Raw genomic sequence first — 17,213 nt, 5'->3', positions numbered from 1 at the left:
AGCGAAATGCCGCGAGTCTAGAATAGATAATAAATACGTACAGGAATCAAACTCAAGTGTTCCGATACATAATACAGAGCTTTGTATATTCAATTCAACCCAAGGTGTAAAGCCAATGTCATCCCCATGAATGAAACGTGGAAAGACTAATTCAAAGGAAGCATGTTAACGACCCAAAGGTATTGCAGAACAGACTATACAGAGCTTTGGGGACAAAGCCTCTCATGTGACACTCCTGAAAACCACATGCTTCTACAGATACCAGAGTGTCACATTTCGAGACCCTGTGCTCACCTCCCTGGAAGATGTGGTATACTCTGGATAACACTAGAAGAATTTCATCAGGTTCTACCCAGTCAGAGGACAAAGACTAAAGAACAAAAGTCCCTATTTTGTTGTAAGGACAGGAGATAATGTGTGCTCGCTATGACCCACAGTAAGTATTTTACTGTTAAAATAATAAAGACGAACTCCTGTTTCCTCAGAATTGTACTGGTTTCTTAGTGTGCCCTTCACACTAAAGGGGAATGGTATGAGGTACGAGGTATGATATGGGTACACTAGACCTTGAGCTTGGCTACATTAAAGCTTCAATTAATTTTAAATGATCAAACAACCGTACTGCCAAGAGACAAGAAGCCATAGGTCTTTTACATGATCCTACAAAGTAATAGGCAGAAAGAGGTCACTCTCTAAAGGTCAGTGTATGCACCAGGAGAAACAGTTAAGAAAAGAATTTCACACAAATGGCTGCAGACAGCTCTGAAGACGGTCCTTGTTAGCATAATTACTCAAATAGAACTTACAAACGCAAAATATCAGCCTATTCCTGAGGATAAAAGACCGATTAGACATATTCTATTTTCTTACAGACATCAAAGAATTCAATTAAAAAAAAAAGATTGAGCATAGGTCATTAATCTTAAGTAGTGAGGTCTCTCACAATGCAGGGGATTTGGCAAATGCCATGTGGTTACCTATATTTTTTGCAGCCACAAGCAAGGCACCCTTCACTGTGCCAGCACAAACAAAAGGTATCTGATTATAGATTTGAAATAAATTCCCTTCACTCTCCCCACCATCACACTGAATTCAAGACTTGAAAATGTTCAGGATAATTTGGTTATTTCCAACTATCAAAAGAGACCAATCTCATATGGGAATATTGGCCAACAATTAAGGAGATATCAGTTGCCTTAGCAACAGATTCCTTCCCAAATAAGCACTGTTTTCGTTCGGCTGCCTTTAGCCAAAAGGGGAATTAAATCACTGAAATCAACAATTCCTTTGTTTAGCAAACAGAGCAGCTTTCCAGGTATCAAGAAAACAGACCCCTCACAGTTGGTCCAGCACTGCCCAAGGTAGCAGTTTGGCTGAATAAGCCAAGCTCTTGAATTACGGGATTTCATCATCAAAACCGCTGCTAACAGAATGGCCAGCTTTTGCCAAAGAAATCTAACAAAAGAGGAGCATCTCCTAAGTGATGCTAATGGCTAAATTTAGCTGTATAGATCTTAACCCTACACAGAAAACATATGGATGTGTATACCACTGTTGTCCTGGATGTCTAACTTGGCAAAGGACTAATTAACCTGCTCGGTTAATTAACGGAGAGTCTCTTTTTCTTACTTTTTTTGGTATAAGAGACTAACCTTACATGACACAATTTCAAAAACTATCTTGCATGGGTCATCACCAAAACTGAGAAATAGATTACTGTTTCTACCTGTTAGCACAAGCTGGCCCCTCTGCAAGCTGAGGCCCTGCCACTCACTGTCTTGAAGCTCTCTACAGGGACCGAATTTTGTTCCTTTCTCATAGCAATCATAATAGAAACTCACGGTGCTGTCTCTCAATAGACATATACCTGAATTGCAAGAGGCTCCTCAGAATCAGAGTTTTCTTTAAAAAGTCAAGCATAAAACTCTTGTCCTAAGAAACTCGTTGCCTAACTATACCCCATGATCATTGACGTATTTATTTCACCATGGCAAAGACTGACCGATCTTTTCGACCACTCTGTAATACTACACCTTTCCCATCCAGAGTCCCACTTCTCAGCGAGCCTGGGTTCCAGATTCCTCTTCTGACATGAAGAGTCCATCCTTGTATTCACTGTAGATAAGAGTCTGAGCTGGGTGGTGGTGGTGCACACATTGAATCCCAGCACTCAAGTGGCAGAGGCAGGCGGATCTCTGTGAGTTCGAGGCCAGCCTGGTCTACAGAGCGAGATCTGGGACAGGCACCAAAACTACACAGAGAAACCCTGTCTTGAAAAAACCAAAAAAAAAAAAAAGAAAAAAAGAAACGGAATGGATGGTCTAGACCCTCAGTCCAAACCCGATGCCCACAGCCTACCAGCCTACCTTCTCAGCCTCTGTGGCAACTTATAGTCTTTCATACCTGCCCTCCCTACTTTCCTAACTTTTTTCTTATATACGAATAATACAAGGTCCTCAAAATAAATGCAATACTTGCACGTAAAATGGAGGTATACAAAATAAAAATCAGAGCATGCCATAAACTGATACACAATTTTCATGTCTATCTTCTTTGTTTCTACAAGGGCTTTTTTTTTTTTTCAATGAATGGGACTTTTTTAAAAAGTTGTCTGTCTGTCTGTCTGTCTGTCTTTGTCATATCTATATGAAGAAAAACTATCTTTAAAAAGTAAAAATGGCTGGGGTATGGTTGGTACAGACTTGTAACCTCAGCACATCCAGGCGTGGAAGCAAAAGGCATCAAGGCCAACCTCAGCTACACAGTGAGTTTAAAGCCAGCTTGAGACAGGTGAGTGCCTGTCTCAAAACAAAATAACCTCAAATGAATGAATGAATGAACAGTAAGATTTAAAAACCAAATCCTTCCCACCTGTCCTCGCTTGCTTCCTCTTGCTGTGATGACTTCGGGGGAGAAAGGGCTTATTTGGCTTACAGGTCACAGTCCATCATCAAGAAGTCAAGGCAGGAACTTAAGAGGAGGCCATGGATGAACACTGCTTACCAGCTTGTTCTCCGTGGCCTGCTCGGATCCCATTCTTGCACAGCTCAGAACCACTTGCCCGGGGTTAGCACCGCCCACAGTGGGCAGGGCCCTCCCACATCAATCAATCACTAAGCTGAGACCGCAACCATGCTCACAGGCCAATCTAATGTCGGCAATTCCTCAGCTGAGGCTCCCTCTTCTCAGGTGACCCCAGCTTGTGTCAGGGTGACGAAAACTAACTACACCCATACACTGAGCTCTATGCACCCTCTTTTGTTTCTTAGTTTAAGGACTTTGTCCCGCTCTTACTAATTCTTATATCGTTCCCTTTTTCATTTATGAAAAATAAGCACTGCCTAGTGTTATATGATTTATTTTTCTGATACGGAAAACCAAAGTATTTTCAATGAAACGAAGATGCGCTGTTACCTGCCAGCATTCTCGACACCAGCTGGAGCGAAATAATCAGCTAACAAAGTTTAAAGTCGTATGATGAGAGATGTATAGAATCAATATCACAATTTCTGCTGCAGTCCTTAAAGCTATATTTGGCTTTAATTTCTATTTCGTCTCATTCTCAGCAAAGCGATTGTTGATAACAAATATACCCCAAATAGGAATACTAAATGAGGACAGCCCCCCTTCCTATACCAGCAATAGGCTGAGGTCTCTGACTGCAGAAAATTTCAGCCAAAGGCTAACACTGCTAAGTCGACTATTGAACAATAATGTAACAACTGGTGCTAACAACACCAGCAGGCCTGTCCACTGGATTTAAACAGCCAGTGGGGCAGAGCGTTTTACATTAGCACAGGCTACCATCATTTAAGCAAATGTCATCTCCCAAGCACCAAACTGAAATTCTATTCAACTGTATTGATGATGAAGAGAGAAACTTCAAAGTCGTATTCCCTTAGGGATGTAGAAGACCACCCGTTATTAGCTCTTCCCAGAAGGCTTGGTTATCTCGTGCACAGGCCTGAGAAGGATGGCTACCCATCTCAGCAGCAGCTAATCTTGATTGCGAGCCTACGGGGCCTGTGGTCGAAGTCAGGTAGAGGGGTGGTGCCCATGGCTGTTTCAGTTCCAACTGGAAGACTGCTGTTGAAATACACATGAAGCCCAACCATAGTTTGTACTGAGCCATACTTACTCGTCTATAAACCAAGTAGGGTAGCCTTGCTTCTCTGAGTCGGTGGGGAGTAGTTACCTTTCACCTCACTCACTAGACAGCAGCTGTTCCCCTCGGCAAGTATTGACGATACTGCATGACGGTATCTGAAAACTATGGCTGGTGAATATGTGGTATTGTTATAGGACAGTAAGGGATCAATTCCCTCTAAAAGCCTCGATTTAGTCTACAGGAAAAGTGTAATAATGCTGGTTAAATTAATAGTTAAATCTTTAGCTCAGTCGATACAAGAGACAGCATAAAACTGTACTGGGGACCCTTGCCACAGAAATCTGGAAAGCCTCAGATGTTTTGGATATTAAAAGCAATTGGAGCTCAGTGATGGTTCAGTGTGACCACAGCCTTCCCTGAACACAGGAGGAGAGGACTTGGCTGAACTTAAGGGCAGGGGTGCTTACCGTTCTTTACTTTGTGTTACTAGGTATTAAATTTCACAAGAAAAGAGATCTGCCTAAGACAGGCCATGATGCGTGGAAGGACACTAACTTCATTATTGAAGAGACGGAAACTAGACCCACTCAAGAGCAGACCAACAGAAAGGGAGGAGTGAGACCTTAGGCGGGTGCTGGCCCGTGGTGGCTTTCTTTGTGGCATCACAATTAATGGGGGACAATAATGTACACACCCCTGCTTGAAGAACACTGTGATAGCTGGGGGGGGGGGGGCTAGATACTTCAGCCTATCTCCAAATCTCTTTTGTTCATGTAACTGCCAATAATTACCAGCGAGCATGAACTGTTCCTGACTGAATTCCTTGCACACCAGTTAAGGACAATATTGAAATTAACACAAACCTTTGAAAAATGTAAAGCAAACTCATGAATTAAGTGACAATATATTAATATACTTTATCACCTTTTGCATATTCTAAAACTATTTTTATTTTAAAACTTTATATTATACACACTTTCCTAATCAGTCTTCCAAAGTAACAAATACCAATTCTTCACATTTGTGAGTGTGTGTGTGTGTGTGTGTGTGTGTGTGTGTGTGTGTTCACATACATGCTATGGCACGTGTTTAAAGCCAGAGACTAACCCAAAGGAATTGGTTCTCTCCTTCTACTAAGTGGGTTTCCGGGACTGAATGCTGGCCTGGGGTGACAGTGCCTTTACGCACTAAGCCATCTCCCCAGCCACACACTGACCCTCACAGAAGAACGCAGAGGCGCCACTCCCCAGCCACACACTGACCCTCACAGAAGAACGCAGAGGAGCCATCTCCCCAGCCACACACTGACCCTCACAGAAGAACGCAGAGGCGCCACTCCACAGCCACACACTGACCCTCACAGAAGAACGCAGAGGCATCACATGAGTAAGGAGACCGTGGTAACATTTTCAAGGCTAAGCTGTACTGTTCATTTTGATTCTACATGGCATGGCCATGATCTATCTATCCACTGTGACTCCACACCGGCCACTCTTTCCTCCGGTTATCTCTTGGGCATTGACTCCAGTAAGACATGGATAAGAAAACCAAAGAAAAGAAGACAGCCTCTGACCCCTGCCCCGCCCCAACTTCAAAAACCCAAGGCTTCGTGAGGAAGTCTACATAAAGACAAGAGGAGCTAGAGTCCTGATCATAAGAGCCTCAGAGCCAAAAGTAGCCCTACCCGGTGAGGTAACGTTTCCTGGGGACGTTTTCCAATTTTCCACTACACTAATTATAATTTGATTTCAATCTTCCTTGCATAATGGAGCCTCCTTTTCTGTAAGCAATTAGAACTGTGTCTTAAGTAACCCTAAGCGCTCTTCTTTCAAATAACACATTCCCTTGTACAACTTCAAATGCTACAGGACACAGACTTCTCCAAACACTTCTCTTTTTCAAGAAATGATCCTTTCTAAGGTTTTGGGGGTCCGCTGTTGTCTTAGACCATAAAGATGCTCCAGGAGACTTCTCTGTCTCTCCCCCGTGTGGTCCTGTGATCCAGGCATCTTGATACAGGAGAGAGGAAGGCAGGCGGTGTGGACCATGAACCCACTCACTAGCCACTCAGATGGCAGAGGACCTCCCCCTTGCCAGATAGGAGTCTGCTCCACAGACTCTAGAAAAAAAGCTTTAATAATTCCTCAACAAAACTTTCAAAGCATAGGGAAATAAATGACCATAAAAAATACAGTGGTATATTCTCTAGTAAAACAGTTATCTTTTGCTGAAGAAAATTATTAACCAACCTTTTATTGATGATTATGAAATTGACCTTATAGTCCAATGTGGAAAAAAAAAAAGATGAAGCATCCATATTATTATCTATTTTTAATAACCCGAGTTAGTACCTCCATATGCCATGCCCACTTGTTAGCATTCTGAATCGCCCCTTGGGGACCTGCTCAGAGTCCTGATGTCATCTTATGTAAAGCCCCCTTTAAGAAAAAAACCTGCAAGCAGAACACTGTATACATAATAAATAAATAAAACTTCAAAAAAGAAAGAAAGAAAGAAAGAAAGAAAGAAAGAAAGAAAGAAAGAAAGAAAGAAAGAAAGAAAGAAAGAAAGACCCTCTCCCTTCTTCCTCCTTTCTTCCGCGTTTTCTCGCCATGAGGCAATGCACACCTCCCTTTCCCTCTTTCCCTCTCTCCCCCCCCATCTCTATTCCCTCTCCCCTCCCCCCTTTAATAATAAAACTTTCTACGTGGATGCCGTGCCTGCATGGTGTGAGTAGCTTTGCAGGGTGCCCCCCCCCCCAACCGCCTGCCTCTGCAAGCATCCGTGGGCTGGTCCACACCAGCACTTGCCCCCACCGCCTGCCTCTGCATGGAGGCGTCCCTGGGCCGGTTCACACCAGCACTAGCCCCCCACCGCCTGCCTCTGCACAGCAGCGTCCCTGGGCCGGTTCACACCAGCACTACACCCCACCCCACCCCCACCCCCCACCCCCGCCTGCCTCTGCACGGCAGCATCCGTGGGCCGGTTCACACCAGCACTTGCCCCCCACCGCCTGCCTCTGCACAGCCGCGTCCCTGGGCCGGTTCACACCAGCACTAGCGTCCCGAGCTCCCACACACTACCCTGGAGTGGTGTCGCTGGCTTCGCTCTCGTGTCCAAACTGAAACTTGGTGGTTATAGAAAAGCTGGGGCCCAGATACATAAATCACTCGCCCAAGGTTACGTAGTTAATTAGAGACAAAATACATACAGTGCCCACGTCTGCCGAGTCCTCCGTTCCTCAGAGTGGTCAACCAAAAAGAACTCTCCCTGCGCCCCAAAGCACAAAAACACAACACATTCTGCTGCTCTGAAATCCTCCAATAGTTCACTACTTCAGAACAACCCATCACTTCAAATTGCATCTTAACAGAAAGGCTTCCATTTTTCTGACCTGTTCTTCAACGTTATTGACATTTCACATTCTACACGGCCCCTATCCTTTAGTAATACATAATTTAGAATTTCGAAGGGAGGTTTCTGGAGAGTTAAGTACCTCAGAGGACTGGGGTTCGAGTCCCAGCACCCACATGACGGCTTACAACTGTCTGTAACTCCAGTCCCATAGATGTGACAGCCTCTTCTGTCCACTTTGGGTACTTCACATACCTGGGCTACAATACATACAGACAAAACATTTTTTCTAAAGTAAAAATTTTAGAAAAAAATATTGATCCATGGGCGGGTAAAATGGCTCAGCAGATAAAGGCACTTGCCACAAAAGCTTGGAAAACTGAGTTTGATTCCCAGAACCCACATAAAGGTGAAGGAAAAGAAATAACCTACAAAGTTACCCTCTGATAACTACATGTCTATGTTTACATATCATACACATTGGTCAATGACACACACACACACACACACACACACACACACACACACACCAATAGTATATTTTCAATTTGGACCAAATCCTAGGGACTGGCATGTTTAAAATTTTATATAAAAGAGGAAAGGAAAAAGTGAAGTGTTCTCTCCCTCTCCTCCCCACCCTCCCCACCCCCCGCACGCCCCCGCCAGCGATGCATAAAAGAAACATATTAAAATACTCCTCACAGAATCTCAGGCAGACACCATTCAAAGGACAACACTAAATGCAAGTCACCAAGACTTGGCATTTCCATGACCTGAGCCTGGGGTAGATTGTACCTCCCCCTGGTGCCTACTGACACCCAGGAGTAAACCCTAAGGGAGTTGTTTTGAGTGAGGGTTTCTGTATGTCTCTTTGAATAGGAATACAAAGTGACAGAAAAATGACTCAAAATTGCTATAAAATGAATGGTATTTCCAAATGCGCAAGCAAACAACATGCACTTTAATGTAACACATTTCTTCTTATTTGGCAGTAAGTTAAAACATATGTTGTTTGAAGTTTATATAAAATGGATGAAAAGGTGTTATTTGTGTTAAAAATGAAACCAAATTACTAAGTGGTTTAAAATCTGTGGCTTTTATTATCCAAATGTAGCCAGTTAAAAGTAATGTCACTTGAAGAGTAAAAATAAATTAGGGTTAAAAGTTACTGGTTTGCTTGATTTTTGTTGTTGTTGTTGGGGTTTTTGTTTTGTGTTGTTTTTTATGAAGGAAATAAACAAAGTAAAAACCTTCAGAAATATGCGCTTAGTCATTACAGTTTCACAATTTTCTTTAATACAAGTCCAAAAAACAAACAGCAAAGAAATTTAGTTGCCTCTTAACATCAAGCACCATTTTTTTTCTCCCCGGAGCTTTTTTCTTCCGTGAATTAGCGACAGAAGAGTTGTCAAAAGCTCCGTCACACTTCAAAAGCACGAAGTCAATGGGAACAGGTAAATCAAGCCATCAGAAATGTCCCCATCGACTCCCCCTGTGGTGGTGTGGGGGGGGGTCACCTCAGAACAACAGACGGCAGCCGCTGTCATAACGCACTCCCCTTCCATCGACCAGACCAGACCAGTGAAAACCAAAGAGAACAGGACTTCCACACTGTCAGGTTGCTTAGACTGCAGAGAGGAAGTTTTTTTCCAATGGGTTGGGAGAGGAGATGCTGAGAACTGAAACTTCAGAACTAAAGTTTTGAAGAGTATGTCCAAGGTATTTGTTTCATAGTTAAGGAGAGTCTGGCGTAGAAGGCTTCCTACTCAGAAATTCTGAATTATTAGGACTCAAAACTCAATCTCTTTTTTCCCCTGTTGACCATTGTTTACAAGCACAAAACTACAAAGCTGTCCTCTGATCGACACAAGGCCATGAATACATATCTTGCCCCCCGACACACACGCGCATACACACACACACACTATATATATATATATAGTGTGTGTGTGTGTATGTGTGTGTGTGTTATATATTATTTTGGACCAAATCCTAGAGAATGGGTATGCCTCAACTTTTATATAAAAAGAGGAAAGAAATGAAAAAGGTATAAAAGCAGAGTTGCAGCGTTCTTTTAATATTTTGAAAGCTTTAATCGTTTGTATCTTCTGAGAACTAAGGTCTTCTCTGTAGCCCAGGTTGCCTCAGACTTGCCATCTCTATAAGAACAATCTCTTAACCATAAGAAATAAAACCAACAAATCATGCTGTGGCACAGTAAATCCTTAAAGGGGTGACTAATGCCTTGGAGCAAAGCTTCTGTCTTGATGTATTCTTTAGAGCACTGTCCCCGACTCCCAGTACTGAGCATTAAATATATTTTTCATGAACTGCATCCTTATCACTGGTGCAGAAGATGGACCGACCCAAGAGGAAACATCAGTGATAAGAGGTCCAGGAAAGATTCAGAAGGGAAGTCACCACAGTAGTATTCAATGAGGTTGGCCAAATACACTCTAGGAGGCACCTTGTTTACATCATTATCATAATTGTTAAAAGGGTTCTAGAACATACTCACTATTTAGAAGTGAGACTAGTTTAAAAACCTGGAATTCTTTAGAATCTCTATAGCCTAATAGTGTCCAAGTTGGACCAATTATTAGCCATCAAGAAACAGAAAAACCAATGATTCATGTTTATGGAAGTTGGTAACAATTTTAACAGTAGATAAACTACTAATCACGGGCTGAAGTTCATTTCCAAACACGATTTACCTCTGGAAACTTTTGTATTTCTCACATGTCTGCACCTACATTAAAATGAAACTTAAATGCTCCATAAGTAACAGAATTTCATCCTCAAACAGTTGCTCTGAAGTCATGTTCACTCTTCACCCTCTTTCCCTCTGTCCCTCAAAATTAAATGAACAAATCGTATTTAAGATCTAGAAAAAAAAAAAAAAGATCTAGATGGAGCAGCCACCAAATCCAAACTAATATAGTACATTTCAAAAACTTAGTCAGCTGGAATCTGGATTTAAGGTAGATCGATAATGTTACCAGAACTCCAACAACTTAATTTAAAAGACAGGTAGAGAGAGAATTTCGAGATGTCATGCTGTAAAAAGCTCAAGCTTTGGTTATAACTTCAGTGATGATCTCAGGAAATGTTTTCTTCTCACAAACTCTAAGGCAATTAGCTACCAATTAAACAGGGTAAAATAACAAGCGGGGATAACCAGTGAGTGTGCAGGAGATAAAACAACAGTGGGAGGGGGCGACTGGCCCAAGTCTCACAGTCACAGAGGACATCAAAAAGAGTGTGCAGCCACAAGAGAAACACCGGCAAGGCTGCGACCCTTGTCACCTGTCCCAGAGCTCTGCGAATTCATAATTTTATAAACTGCAATTACGCAATTAATAGCTCAATCAAACTGCTTTTTGGACTAAAAGAAACAATTTATCAAACTTGGCACGCAGTGCTGAGTACAGGAATGCAAGGCTGTAATCCTAGCATGTTGGAGGAAGCAGGGGGATGGTGAGTCTGAAGCTACTCGGGGCTGCACAGAGTCACTGAGTTCTCAAAAATACAAAAGAGGCAAAGCATTCAAAATAGTTAAAACCTTCTATAGCTCCGCTTTTTACATCTTTTTCATTTAAAAAATAGGCTAGAAATTAAATGGAATACCCAAACTCAAGGCATGGTGGGAGTTGACTACTGGCCTACCCCGAAGGACAGAGTATTTTACCGTTCGCATTTAAAAGTTTCTAGCACCTGATGATAATTAAAAGACACGTCCATTTTCAACTGTACTGGTTTTGCTTGGTTTGAATTTTCCCCGATTCTCTAACATACCTTGTATGACCTTGACTGGTCCACCCTTGACGTCTCCACCAGCTGCCGGCATGTTCCTGCCAGAACATACCAACAGTCTCAGGCCTTGTCCCAACTGCCAGCACACTCCTAACTTATTTACCGTTCTCAGCATCATCTTCACCATTTCCTTCTGTTCACTTACTCTTTGTGACTGTTCGCTTCTAAACATTTTATAAAGCAGACAGGGTTGGGGCGGGTAGCTCAGCTGGCAGAGTGCTTGCCTAGCATGCACGAGGCAGTGAGTTCGATTCCCCGGCACTGCACAGACCTGCTGTGCTGGCCTACGCCTGTAATCCTAGCACATCGGAGGAAGAGGCAGAGGAGTTAGAAGTTCAAAGTCAGCCTTGGCTACATAGCAAGTTCAAGGACGGCCTTGGATACATGAAACCCTGTCTCAAAAGGAGGGGGAAGAGAAAAGAGAAAATGAGGGGATGGGGAGAGGAGAAGGAAAGGAGGGGGATGAGAAAGAGGGAGCGAAAAGAGGAGGAAGAAGAAAAGGGAGAGGAAAAAAAGGAAGAGGAGGGTGGAGGGGGAAGAAGATAAGAAGAAGGAGGAGGAAGAAGAGGAAAAGGAGGAGGAAGAGGAGAGGGAGGAGGAAGAGGAAGGAGGAGGAAGAGGAGAGGAAGGAGGAGGAGGAAGAGGAGAGGGAGGAGGAGAGGAAGGAGGAAGAGGAAGAGGAGAGAAAGGAGGAGGAAGAGGAGAGGAAGGAGGAGGACAGGAAGGAGGAGGAGGAAGAGGAGAAGAAGAAGAGGAGACGAGAAGGAAGACAATGACAACCAATGACCGCAGTGAAGCCGAATTTGGGGTTCACTGGAATTTAGGCTGCAGTGGGGAGCAATTAAACTAAGGTCCTCCAAGCTAGTAAAACAACACACTCAGAACACAGACGGCAATACTCATGTACTCGAAATTAGAAGTACTTCAACATGAAGATACATCTTCAGAGCTTTTAGTTTCTAGAAAAAAAATTAGTAAGCTATTTATTAATGCCAAAAATTAAAGAAATGGGGGCTAAAGAGATGGCTCAGTGGTGAAGAGCACTGGCTGCTTTTCTAGAGGACCCAGGTTCGATTCCCCGCACCCACATGGCGACTCCAACACCCTCACACAGACATACATGAAGGCAAAACACTAACTCATAAAAATACACTTTTTAAAAAAATAAAGAAATGGTTTGGAACAGTCTGACTGAGAGTACTAGCCTGAAGACTGCCTTTTCACTCACCATTATTTGCATGAAGTAGAAATCTGCATATTTCTCTGCACTAAAAACAAACTACAGTGTTGGAACTAGTATGAAGAGCTAACTATGAAAGGCTGACCTACTCTCGTGCATAGGCAATGAGACAGAAATCCTCCGATAGCCTTGAGAGGCTTTTGAATCTTCTTTTTCAATTGGGTTTTTCTTGTTCTTTTCACAGGAACCCAATTTGTCTAATATTTTACCTTTTTAATCCTATTCTGTTCTTCAGTTTTCAAAGCATAGACGCCACAATTGCAGCTTCTCATGGTGAGTCGTTTTTAAAGTTTTCTTTCCCTGTCAGCCTTAATCAGAGTATTATAACCCACTGCTGCATCTCATGAATTCATTTTGGAGGTCTGCCACAATGTCAGAAAGCGAAAAGTCTTCCAGGAATGAATAACTCTCAAAACCCGAAGACTAGGGGAAGAATAAAAAAAACCTTCCCAGGCCTGGGAAGACAACTCAGTCAGGAAGGGACTTGTACTGTGAGGACCTGAGTTCAATGCCCAGAACCCACATCAAAAAAACCCTGATGTGGTGGTGCTCAGTGTCATCCCAGCCGTGAGGAGACACAGATGGGCGGATGCCTCGGGCTCACTAGCCAGCCGATCTAGCCTCTCTGAGGGAAGTATGTCAGTGAGAGACCCATCTCAAAAATCAGGGTGGATGACTCTTAAGTAACAGCATGCAAGGTTTGGCTTCCAGCCTCCACAAATGCATGTATACCTACTCATAGAAGCACACACATATGCGTGCATGCGTGTGTACACAAACACACACCCTTACAAAATAAAATAGTACAGAAAAAAGGCATGCCTGTTGACAGCTGTTTACATTTGGAAAAATAAACCCAAATTATGTGACTTTAAAAACTTTAAAAATATTTAAAATTTGCTCAATAAAACTAATAACTTTCTAATTTATATCTTGAGTTGGAAAAATGAGTCTAGATTTCATAAGCAACACAGATATCACATATAAGTTATTAATAATACACTCAAATATTCCTGAGTGACATACTGGCAATTTATACACTTTACAGCCCTCAAGGCAGACATTAACACATGACTTATGGCCAGGGGACACCTGCTACCAGCAAGACTGGTATGAGAGCTATGTTTCGTACAAATGAAGAAGCTCAATCTTAGGACCCTCTTACATGCTAAAGAACCCCTACAAACCTGAGGGACTGTGGAGCAGAACTAAAGTCAAGAGAGCCATGGCATGAAGAAAACAAAGAAGAGCATTTGGACTCTGGCCTGTAGGCAGACATGGAAAAACACTCCTGTGGAAAGAGAAGCCCTTCACTGAGGAAGACAGGGCACCGGAGTCTTTAGGAAAAGGGACTCCTGTAGCCAGAGGAGCTCCACTGTCCTGGGAACAGTGAGGTTCCCAGATTAAGGGGCCTTGTGGTCTCTGCCCACTCACTGGAAAGCATGGGGTGGTGAAATCTGAGGACTTTCCATCCATGTTTCATTCCAGGACGCAGATTGTATCTGTGATGGCCTTCACACAACAGCCAAGACAACAGGAGGAGCTGCATTTGTCTCCACTCTGGCCGTCTGAGTTGGGCACTGTCATTAAATTAAACACCTATCTGGGGTAGGATAAAGACATCGGTTCATACAAATCCAATGTCAAACCTTCATTTTTGAAAACAGTTAATTTGACAGAAGACATACCAATGTTAAAATACGACATTCAAGCCTGGCTTCTCTATTTGATTATAATTATTGCTATCGTCCAGATTCGACTTTGTATAATAAGGAAATATCAAAAACCTCAAAACACTTGATAAACTATTATCTATAATGACTTTGCTCTAAAGTTCTTTCTTAGTTGTAAATGGCTCGAGAGCAATTTCAAATTACTGCTAAGCCCCACGCTATCAGGAAAGGGAACTGACTTCACATTTCCACATGGTAACCTCAAGACAAGCACACCCTTACTTTGATAAAAGTGACGAATTCTGCTCTCAGGGATGCCGGGCCTTTCACATTTCCACTGTAAACTTAACTGCAGCAATGGATGGCGAGCGCCTACGAGAGCATTGCACATCCCTCATCCACACCCCCAGGACAAACAAGAATTCTGCATTTTGAAATGACTAACCCAAGTATCCCATGTGGTTTTGAACATCTGACTTAGGGACATTTATCCGTATCCTTATTTCATTCAGTACCAGACATTATTCCAGACACTGGAGTTTGAGTTATAAATAAAACAATGGCTTCCTGTTAAGAGATTATAGTGACTGAGGGAATACATCAAGGATCACCAGTAAAAGCACCTGGTCCAAAAGATGGCTCAGGAATGGCTTTCTGGAAGAAGCGGCATTTGTCATCAGCAAAATTAGATCAGAGCTCAACACCTTTCAGCTCCCTGGCCAAAATTCCCACCCTTTAACTGAGATCAGATTCCTACACACTAGCCCATAAATGCAGAACACAGTCCATAGACCATGAAGCATGGAGGCATCCTACAAACAATGTCAGAAACTATGATGGGTTTAGAGCTAAGTTACAAATATCGATCTCATCTATGAGCCACTTTTCCAAATCAGAAAACGACTCCTACAGCCCCTTCCCACATTCTAACCAATTTCCCCTGGTCTACTTGAAAGATTCAGGAGCTAGGGATGCAGGGTGGGGATTCCCACAAGCTTTCTTTTTTTAAAAAATTGTTTTACATTTCTTTCTTTCTTTATTATGTTGTATGTGTATGGGTGTTTCTCCTACATTTTGTATATGTACCACATGTATGCAGGGCCTTCAGAGGCCAGAAGAGGGAGGGCATCAGATCACCTTGGAACTGGGGTTCCAGACAGTTGTGAGCTGTTCTGTGGATGCTGGGAAACTAATTTGGATCCTCTGCAAGAACAATCAGTGCTCTTAACCACTGAGTCATCTCTCCAACCCCACCTTTCTTTCATGTTGTTGTTGTGGTGGTGGTGGTGGTAGAGGTGGAGGTGGTGGAGGTGGTGGAGGTGGTGGAGGTGGAGGAGGTGGAGGCGGCGGCAGCGGCATGTGTACATGTATGCCCACACATGGCACAGTATATAGAGGTCAGAAGATATCTTGTGGGAGTTGATTCTATCCATCCATCACGTAAGTCCTGTTATGGAATATTATTTTAACTAGGCAGAGATGTGTTACATTTGTTTATGCTGTGGAATATTGCTCTAACTCTATGACGGTTTCTGTGGCCTTTGTGAATGATGTAAAGATGTGTTACATTTGTTTGTGCTGCATTTGTTTAACTATGTAAAGATGTGTTGCTGTTTCACCTTGCCTGCCTAAGGCACCTGATTGGTTTAATAAAAAGCTAAACGGCCAATAGCTAGGCAGGAGAGGGATGGTCAGGGCTGGCAGGCAAAGATACTAAGTAGGAGGAGAAATCTAGGCTCAAGAGAGAAGAAAGGGAAGAGAACAAGGGAGAAAGAGAGGGACTCACCAGTGGCCAGCAGCCAGACATGAAGACAGCAGGAAAGGAAGACATACAGAAAGAAAGAAATGTGAAGAAAAAAAACCCAAGGCAAAACATGGATAAGAGAAACAGATTAAAATAAGAGCTAAGGTAAGCCAAGCATTCAAAACTAATAAGTCTCCTTGTCATGATTTGGGAGCTGGTTGGTGGCATAAAAGAAAGCCTGCAGGGAGCCATGCCTAGGGGCAAACATCTTTAAACATTTTTGCCTACTGGAGCTATCTTAGCAGCCCAACATCTTTCTTCTTCTTCTCCTCCTCCTTTTTGTTTTTTGTTTTGACTAGACTTTCTGCTGAAGTACAACATGGAAGAGTGAAGAAATAAGATCATGGCTGATGTGTGTAGTATTGTATTGTACAAAAAACCATAATGTGTCTATTCTAGTGCTTCTGGTCATTTGAGTTATGTCTACTGGCCAGGTATTATGAACATTATGAATACTCTTGCATATGTCTTTTGCTGCACACACACACACACACACACACACACACACACACACACACACACATATATATTTCTATAGGGGCTCCTATATCTGATAATGAAATTGCTAGAGTACATACATATGTAGCTTTAGCAGACCTCCTTAATCAGTTTTCAAAACTGGTTTTACCACTTACAAAATAGTTCAGATGAGTTTTAGTTGCTGGATATCTTCATCAACATTTGATTCTGTCAATCTTTTTAATTTTAGCTATCTGTTGGGAATGTACTGGTATCTCTTCATGGTTTTAGTGTGCATTTCCCTGGTGCCTTTTAGTGTACAGTCACTTGTATATCCTAACTCTTACTGAAGCTGAGTGTGGTTGCACACACCTCTAATCTAAGTACTCAGGAAGGAGTCAGGTGGAGGCGCACACCTTTACTCTCAGCACTCAGGAGGCGGAGGCAGGCAGATCTCTGTGAGTTCAAGGCCAACCTGGTCTACAGAGTGAGTTCCAGGACAGTCAGAGCTGTTACACAGAGAAACTGTGTCTTGAAAAACCAACAACCAAAACAAAAATAAATAAATAAATAAATAAATAAATAAATAAATAAATAAATAAATAAATAATTTTTAAAATAGTAGGAGTCTAAGGCAAGAGGATCACAACGACAAGACCAATGTGGGCTTCATAGTGAGACATTGTCTCAAAAAGAAAATAAAAACAAAACAAACAAAAGCCAGTCTCTTGTTCCAAATCCCCTCAACGTATTGCTCTACAC

General features: G+C 42.5%; 1 protein-coding gene and 1 long non-coding RNA gene across 5 annotated transcripts in view; both read right to left on the bottom strand.

Annotated features, from left to right (window-relative positions):
- The window catches only part of Camkmt (calmodulin-lysine N-methyltransferase), a 371,202-nt gene that overhangs the window by 249,965 nt on the left and 104,024 nt on the right, over positions 1-17,213 (bottom strand). The gene's annotated exons all lie outside the window — the stretch shown is intronic.
- LOC143270112 (uncharacterized) lies at positions 2,277-6,595 on the bottom strand. Its single transcript, XR_013047060.1, has 2 exons — positions 4,576-6,595; positions 2,277-4,086 (listed from the first exon to the last, which is right to left on the bottom strand). It is a non-coding gene; the product is annotated as an uncharacterized LOC143270112 (long non-coding RNA).

The sequence above is a fragment of the Peromyscus maniculatus genome, chromosome 22 (genome assembly GCF_049852395.1).
Source record: "Peromyscus maniculatus bairdii isolate BWxNUB_F1_BW_parent chromosome 22, HU_Pman_BW_mat_3.1, whole genome shotgun sequence".
Lineage (NCBI taxonomy): Eukaryota > Metazoa > Chordata > Mammalia > Rodentia > Cricetidae > Peromyscus > Peromyscus maniculatus.
This window is presented reverse-complemented; position numbering and strand designations above follow the sequence as displayed.